The sequence below is a fragment of the Rutidosis leptorrhynchoides genome, chromosome 11 (genome assembly GCF_046630445.1).
Source record: "Rutidosis leptorrhynchoides isolate AG116_Rl617_1_P2 chromosome 11, CSIRO_AGI_Rlap_v1, whole genome shotgun sequence".
Lineage (NCBI taxonomy): Eukaryota > Viridiplantae > Streptophyta > Magnoliopsida > Asterales > Asteraceae > Rutidosis > Rutidosis leptorrhynchoides.
Window position 1 is genome coordinate 281,107,833 of NC_092343.1, and position 8,844 is coordinate 281,116,676.

An 8,844-nucleotide genomic window follows, 5' to 3' on the forward strand; every position below is an offset into this window, starting at 1 on the left:
CAAAAGGCATAACTACAACTCAAAATGCCCATAACTATTTCTAAAAGCCGTTTTCTCAATATCTTCCTCACGGACCCGCATTTGGTGATAGCCGGACTGTAAGTCAATTTTAGAGAAATACGTTGCACCTTGGAGTTGGTCAAACAAATTGTCAATCCGAGGCAATGTATAACGATTCTTGATCGTCACTTTGTCAACTCCCGATAATCAATGCACATCCGCATACTACCATCCTTCTTCTTCACGAATAAAACTGGAGCACCCCACGGTGAAGCACTAGGTCGAATAAAACCCTTCTTAAGCAACTCTTGGGTTTGATTTAACAACTCTTGCATTTCCGTTGGTGCTAAACGATAAGGAGTTTTAGCAATGGGAGTAGCACCCGGAACCAACTCAATGCAAAATTCAACTTGTCTTTCCACCGGAACACCCGATAATTCATCCGGAAAAACGTCTTCAAATTCATTAACCACCGGAATTTCATGAATGGGTGGTGGCTCTTCATGAGTATCAACTACATGAGCACGAAAATCCATGCCACCACTAACAAGAAAATGACGTGCCCGTATATAATTGTATAATGGCACAAGTCTTCTCCATCTCTCGCCATGAATAATTAACTCTCCCCCACTTGGGGTCTTCACGTGAAGAGATTTCTCATGGCATGCAATATCAACTCTATAATGATCGAGCCAATCCATACCAACGACAATATCAAATTCACCCAAGGTCATCGGGATAAGATCAATTTTAAACGTTTCAGAACCAAACACAATATCACAATCATTACAAACATCAACCCCTAGCATCGTCATACCATCCACTATTTCAACTTCTACCGAATGACTTAACTTAGCTAGCGGTTTATCAATCTTAGACACAAATCTTGGAGAAACAAACGCTAAGTTAGAACCACTATCAAATAGGATCCTTGTCGGATTAGAGTTAACCATGAAAGTACCTGAGACAACTTCATTGGATTGCTTGGCTTCGTCATTAGTCATCAAATAATTGCGACCCCTAGCCGTACCCGCCACCTTTTCTAACCGTTTAACATGATCGGTGTTCAAATCGGGACACTCCATCCTTCGATGCCCTTCTTTACCACAATTGTAACAAGTAAGTTTGTTTGACGCCTTGGTACAATCACGGGCCATGTGCCCTCTTTGTTTACAATTAAAACACGTGGGCCCATAACTCAAAGAACCACCTTTCCTCACGCTATTAGCACTTTCGGAACCCTTCTTTCTCTTTTTGTTCGAAAAGTTCGAATGACTCGAACCTTCAAATTTTCTCTTAGAGAAAGAGAAATCGATTTGCTTTGGAACTTCCGGTTCGAAGCCCCGGGCTAACTCAAACAATTCCTCAAAATACTTAACCATTCCCCAACTAATCTTACGCTTTAACTCATCGCTTAGTGTACGATAAAAATCTAGCATCAACTTGTGATCATCGCCAACATACTCCGGACAAAAACGAGTCTTTGCCAAGAAGGTAGACTTGAGAGTAACCAAGTCCATTGTACCTTGTCGCAAATTATGCAACTCGTCCCGGATTTTATCAAGGTTGGAAGGAGTTCGATATTCTTTGAAAAATTCCTTTTTAAACTCTTCCCACGTCAAACTCATGCATTACTCTTCACCATAAAACTTAATTTTATCGTCCCACCACAACTTGGCATCTTCACGCAACATACTAGAACCATACCTCGTCTTCTTCTCGGGAGGACACTCCGCGGTACGGAAGGCCCACTCGATGTCGGAGATCCAACATGTACTTTTCAACGGATCCCTTACCCCATTAAACATAGGGCGTTGAGCATCCTTGAAGTTTATGTAATGTAAGTCTCGCCTTCCATGCCCACCACTACCATCACCCCCTTCGCCCTGAGGATTAATGTTTCTAGCTTCTAATGCCTCTTCAATTGTGGCATTCATTCTCTCATTGATTAACTCGGTTACTTGCCCATCAACCGATTCTTAGAAATCATTTCGGACATCCTCAAGGAATTTCGCTCTTTGCTTTTTAATGGTGGCCTCAACTTTGGCCGTAAACTCGAGGTCCTCGCTCGTACCTCCTTCATGGTTCTCGGGTCTGTTTCTCGTCTTCATACTATAAAACGGAAATAGATTAAACAATGAAACGAAAGGACACAACATAATATTCATATACAGCTCACCGCCCCATCTTGCTTAACAATCGTCGTACATCGCTTGTTTGACCCGATTTGAACCCGTAAGAATGGTAGCTAATCATTGTTACGCGAGCACGTCACATTAAATCTCTAGTACAATGTCTATCTCGCTTGATGATTGCAAAACACAACACAAAACAATTAGCGCATAGTTAGTTCACCTAAACCTAGGCACTAACACTCCCCGGTCCGACCCGTCTCCTACAAGTCCCGCATAATGCGCATATACAATAAAGTCTAAGTCTAGGCACCTATCTCAAGTCGCCTAAATCCTTTAGACCATGCTCTGATACCACTTGAAACAACCCAACCTAATATCCAAACGAAATACGCAAAACTTTTTTTTATATAGAACAGTGCGCGGCGCGCAGCACCCTAGGGTGCGCGGCGCGCACAGGCCATTCCAGCTTCTGTCTAGTTTGGTCATTTTTCAAATAAAGATCTACCACTTCCCGACGTATTTAGACGAAACGCTTTTCACAATATGTTCAAATATGTAAAACTAACACATTTCAATGATAAAACAAGTTTTACGAATCTGGACCCACATATGGTCGAAATACGAGTTTCGTACAAAATATATAAGTTTCAACCAAATTAGTTTAAATTCCAAATGAAACTAGAGCATGATGTTTGGGGGTTAAACTACCCAAATCTCGGTTAACTCCAAAAGCTATCACATCAAAAGCGTCCCCTACAAGCAAAGCGGGATCTCTAATCCATACGAATGCCCTTACCATTGTCTCCGCCGGAGCCTATAAAAAGATAAACAACGAGAGGGTAAGCAAAGCTTAGTGAGTGCAACAATTATACATACACATACATAACCCATCTATTTTCGTTCGCACCCACCAAATACCTCATACGAAAATACAACTCAAATAGCATGCCGTCATACTCATAATGCTAACAACTCGTACACTATCACAACACCACATTAGCATATACTCAACACAATATATATATATATATATATATATATATATATATATATATATATATATATATATATATATAGCATGCTAAACAATATCCAACAACATAATATGGTTAACCATAACGCTATGGTGCTACCGGCTCGTGGTTCACACCATACGCAATGCTATGACGCTACCGGCTTGTGGTTCAAGCCACTACGCATTTGAGTCTCACTCGTTTATAGTGCTACCGGCTCGTGGTTCACACTTTGGCGCTGCCGGTGTAGTGACCCGAACTTTTTCATGTTTATATATATTAAATGAAATTGATATTTACATGATTAAGTGTTTCCAATATGTTAAGCAATCAAACTTGTTAAGACTTGATTAAATGAAATAAGTTTCATATAGACAATTGATCACCCAAGTTGACCGGCGATTCACGAACGTTACAAAATTGTGAAAACTACATGTTGTGGTATATATAGACATATATATATGGTTGACATGAGATTATGATGAGTAAGTATCTCACCAAGTATATTAACAATATGTGATATACATAAAAAATGAGGTTACTAAGTTAAGAAACTCGAAATGATATATATAACGATTATCGTTATGATAACGTCTACTAAATATATATGTATCATATTAAGATATTGATACACTATATTTAACATGATAAAATGATATTTAAATATATCATTAAGTGTGTTAACAATGAACTACATATGTAAAAACAAGACTACTAACTCTAAAATTACGAAACGAGACTTACATGTAACGATTATTGTTGTAACGATATTTTAATGTATGTATCATATTAAGAGATATTCACACATCATAATATCATGATAATATAATAATTTAACATCTCATTTGATATAATAAACATTGGGTTAACAACATTAATTGTGATCGTTAACTTAAAGGTTTCAAAACAACACTTACATGTAACGACTAACGAAGACTTAACGACTCCATTAGAATGTATATACATGTTGTGTTTTGATATGTATTCTTACACTTTTGAAAGACTTCAAGACACATATCAAAGTACTTTTACTTAACAAAAATTCTTACAATTACATCCTCGTTCAGTTTCATCAACAATTCTACTCGTATGCACCCGTATTCGTACTCGTACAATACACAACTTTTAGATGTATGTACTATTGGTATATGCACTCCAATGATCAGCTCTTAGAAGCCCATGTGAGTCACCTAACACATGTGGGAACCATCATTTGTCAACTAGCATGAAATATCTCATAAAATTACAAAAATATTAGTAATCATTCATGACTTATTTACATGAAAATAAAATTACATATCCTTTATATCTAATCCATATACCAACGACCAAAAACACCTAAAAATACTTTAATTCTTCAATTTTCTTCATCTAATTGATCTCTCTCAAGTTCCATCTTCAAGTTCTAAGTGTTCTTCATAAATTCCATAAGTATAGTTTCATAAAAATCAAGTATACTTCCAAGTTTGCAAGTCTACTTCCAAACTTTCTAATCCATTCCAAGTAATCATCTAAGATCAAGGAACCTTTGTTATTTACAGTAGGTTATCTTTCTAATTCAAGGTAATATTCATATTCAAACTTTGATTCAATTTCTACAACTATAACAATCTTATTTCGAGTGAAAATCTTACTTGAACTGTTTTCGTGTCATGATTCTGCTTCAAGAACTTTCAAGCCATCCAAGGATCCTTTGAAGCTAGATCCATTTTTCTCATTTCCAGTAGTTTTATCCAGAAAACTTGAGGTAGTAATGATGTTCATAACATCATTCGATTCATACATATAAAGCTATCTTATTCGAAGGTTTAAACTTGTAATCACTAGAACATAGTTTAGTTAATTCTAAACTTGTTCGCAAACAAAAGTTAATCCTTCTAACTTGACTTTTAAAATCAACTAAACACATGTTCTATATCTATATGATATGCTAACCTAATGATTTAAAACCTGAAAACAAGATGAACGCCATAAAATCGGATATACGCCATCGTAGTGAAACCGGGGGCTGTTTTGGTTTGGATAATTAAAAACTATGATAAACTTTGATTTAAAAGTTGTTCTTCTGGGAAAATGATTTTTCATATGAACATGAAACTATATCCAAAAATCTTGGTTAAACTCAAAGTGAAAGTATGTTTTTCAAAATGGTCATCAAGATGTCGTTCTTTCGACGGAAATGACTACCTCTTTAGTAATTGACATTTAACTTAAATTTCCGACTATAAACCTATACTTTTTCTGTTTGAATTCTTAAATTAGAGTTCAATATAAAACCATAGCAATTTGATTCACTCAAAACGGATTTAAAATGAAGAAGTTATGGGTAAAACAAGATTGGATATTTTTGATCTTTTTAGCTACGGGAAATGTTTAACAAATCTATACAAATCATATCCTAGATAACTTATATTGTATTATACATGTATTCTAATATATTATGTAATCTTGGGATACCATAGACACATATGCAAATGTTTTGACATATCATATCGACCCATGTATATATATTATTTGGAACAACCATAGACACTCTATATGCAGTAATGTTGGAGTTAGCTATACAGGGTTGAGGTTGATTCCAAAAATATATATACTTTGAGATGTGATCTAGCCTGAGACGTGTATACACTGGGTCGTGGATTGATTCAAGATAATATATATCAATTTTTTTCTGTACATCTAACGTTGGACAACTAGTTGTAGGTTACTAACGAGGACAGCTGACTTAATACACTTAAATCTTTAAAACATAATAAAAATGGTTGTAATTATATTTTGATCATACTTTGATGTATATGTACATATTTGTATATGATGAAACATGACTAGGAACTTCGAGATCAACAGGTTTAATTCACACAATGGCAGAATTAGTGAATCAAACCAATCAAAGTGAATATGGGAAGCTTTTTGGGATTAAATTAGTCAAACCACAACAAGGATTGTGATTAGATTAATGCCTAGAGCTATTATTCACTACCTGGAGTGATTTGGGTTGAGAGAGAATCGGATCAGGTGAACCAGATCTGAGTGATTGTGTGTGAGAGAGGCTTAAATTAAAATGAAGAAAATAAACCTTTATATACCTCAGCTGTTGACTCAATCGTACGTGTCATCCATCACTCGTACGAGTTGGCTTCATCGGCCATACGGTTGATCACTCACTCGTGTCTTCTCAGTTAGGTTATAATTGTGACTTAGCTCAGCATCAACCGTGCGTATGAACTTGTCAGCCGTACTAGTGATACTTCACTCTGACTAAGTCTAACATAGTCAAACATCCTTATTGCGTTCCTGTAGTACCTGAAACCACATATAAACACAGATAGGATAATAACGAGCGATCATGGTATCTTGTAAACTGTTGCACCTGTAATGGATGTGGGTAGATGTCTAGGGACTTGCATAAAATGCATCAACAACTCCCCCTAGGACCTAGAACATCTATTACACTTAAGTAAACGTCCATAAACCATTCAAGTTCATAAACACACAAACAGTTTAGTAAAGTTATTACAGAACTAAAATTCTCTCTCTCTCCAAAATACATCATCATCAAAAACCAAAACAAAAATTACCAACTAGCATCACAGTATTCAACACACATCAGCTGGCATGAACTTGATTTGTGCTCTGAGCATCACTTTCTCTGTTGAGGTACGCATAGAGGACATCGATCGCACGTTGATATCTCTTAGCTTCTTCCTTTCGATCATCTCTGAACGTAATGTGATTGCGGTGAAGAGTCTCCACATCAAATCTTGACAAGTTCCTCAGCCACATAGGATCTAGAATCCTCACATTGTCGAACTGTATGCTTCCATCATCCTTCTCAATTGCAGTCAAGATCACTGCTTCCTCTGACAATTCATCATAGAAACACCATATGAAGTTTTTACAAATATCCTTGGGTAAGGGCATCAAGGGAGATTGTTTCATGTACTTAGCCGAACGGAACTTTGCAACACGAATAGGTCCTCCCTTAGAATTCTTCTTTGTTGGATGAATGGAGAATCTGGCAGCTGTTGACCTAAAGATATCCCATTTCCCTATCTTGTATTCATATCTTAGTTTTCTCTGAAACCATCGGGAAATGTCACTATCTTGAGCGTTCAACATCTTCAGCTTCGCAAGTTGCATAATCTCGAAGTAAGGTAGAGTTTTGAAGTGACTAGGACGTGCCATATAATCTACTCCTCCTTCCCTCTTGATAGCAAAGCAATTAATCTCCTTGAAGTAACCCCAGCTCAGTATTTTACCCTTGGAATACTTCTTGGTTCTCTTTCATTTCTCATAAAAACTAACAAACTTTGGCTCGAGTTCTGGCTTGTCTACTTGATCAGGGTTAACGACGTTCTTTTTCCACCAACTCTGATGGACTTCGTCTTCTACAACATTTCTGTTAACTTTAACCCTATCTCGTTTGAACCATTCATTTATTTCATTCCATCCCTCGGCCTTGGCTTGTTCGGCTTGGAGTCTCTTATTCTTCAGCTCAGTTTCTTTTCTCCTTTTCTCAGCAAGCCGTTTCTCATGACGGAACTTTTTGTTTCTTTCAATTAACACATCAACATCTTTCACTTGTTCTTTGTATACCTTCCTCGCCTGTTCTAAATCTATTAAGTTCTTTCTTTTCACCTCACTACTCAAATCGAAAAAGTCTTTCAAAGTATTGAGTGACGGGTGAGAGTATTGTGCAAGCGAAGGCATAACAATCTCAACTTCTTCTTCTTATTTTTCTTCTTCATCAGATTCTGTTACAAATTCATCCTCGGATTCAACAATCACATCCTCTTTAACACTTTCCTTACCAACAGAATCTTCACTCTTCTCATCAGCAAACAAATTATCGAAATCACTTAAGTTGATATTTTGGATTGATTCGGGAGGGATACTAGACAATGCCTCTTCTTGTGGAGCCTTGTTTTCATCTTCAGCTGTCTTTGCATCCTCTGTATCGTTTTCGCTATCGTATGCCAGAGCAGCAAGCTGTTCCATCAGAAACTCACTTGGTGGAACGTCCCGCTTTTCTGCATCATTAAAAACATTTGAATAATTCATATAATATTCAGCAGTAAAGACCTCACCATATTCATTAAAACTTTGAATAGGTATCACTAACGGTATATCAAAAGAGGGTCCTCCAGTTCCAGCGTCTTCTTCATCTTCTTTCTCATCGTCATTCCCCAAATCAGAAGAAAATTCTTCTCCTTTCTCCTTAATCAACTTTGTTTTACCAGAGGTAAGCTGTTCGATTCTTTCATTCAACTTCTTCAATTTCTCCTTGTTCTCACTCTTAATTGCCAAAAACTTCTTCTTCAACTTATCTGTCCTACCCTTCTGACGATCCAACCTGTCAGATAATTTTTTGTTTTCATCAGCTAAAGATTCAATCCTAGCATTACTGAGCTTCTTATCTTCAATGGCTTGATTCTCAAGATTGGTTATTTTCGTGATCAAAGACATCAACAGATTTTGCTGAGTCTTGTATTCATCCGAAGTGATCTGAGGGGATGTTGTAGCAGGTTTCGGTGAGGTAACAGCGGCTCTTGCATCCTTCATAAACCCGGATGGCTTTCTCGAAACCTGTTGTTTAGAACCTCCCTGTGATGATCTATGAGGTGTATCATAAGAATACTTCGTTCTTCTTTCCTTCATCTTTGGTTGCTTGGGCATAGGATCCTTTCCTTTCC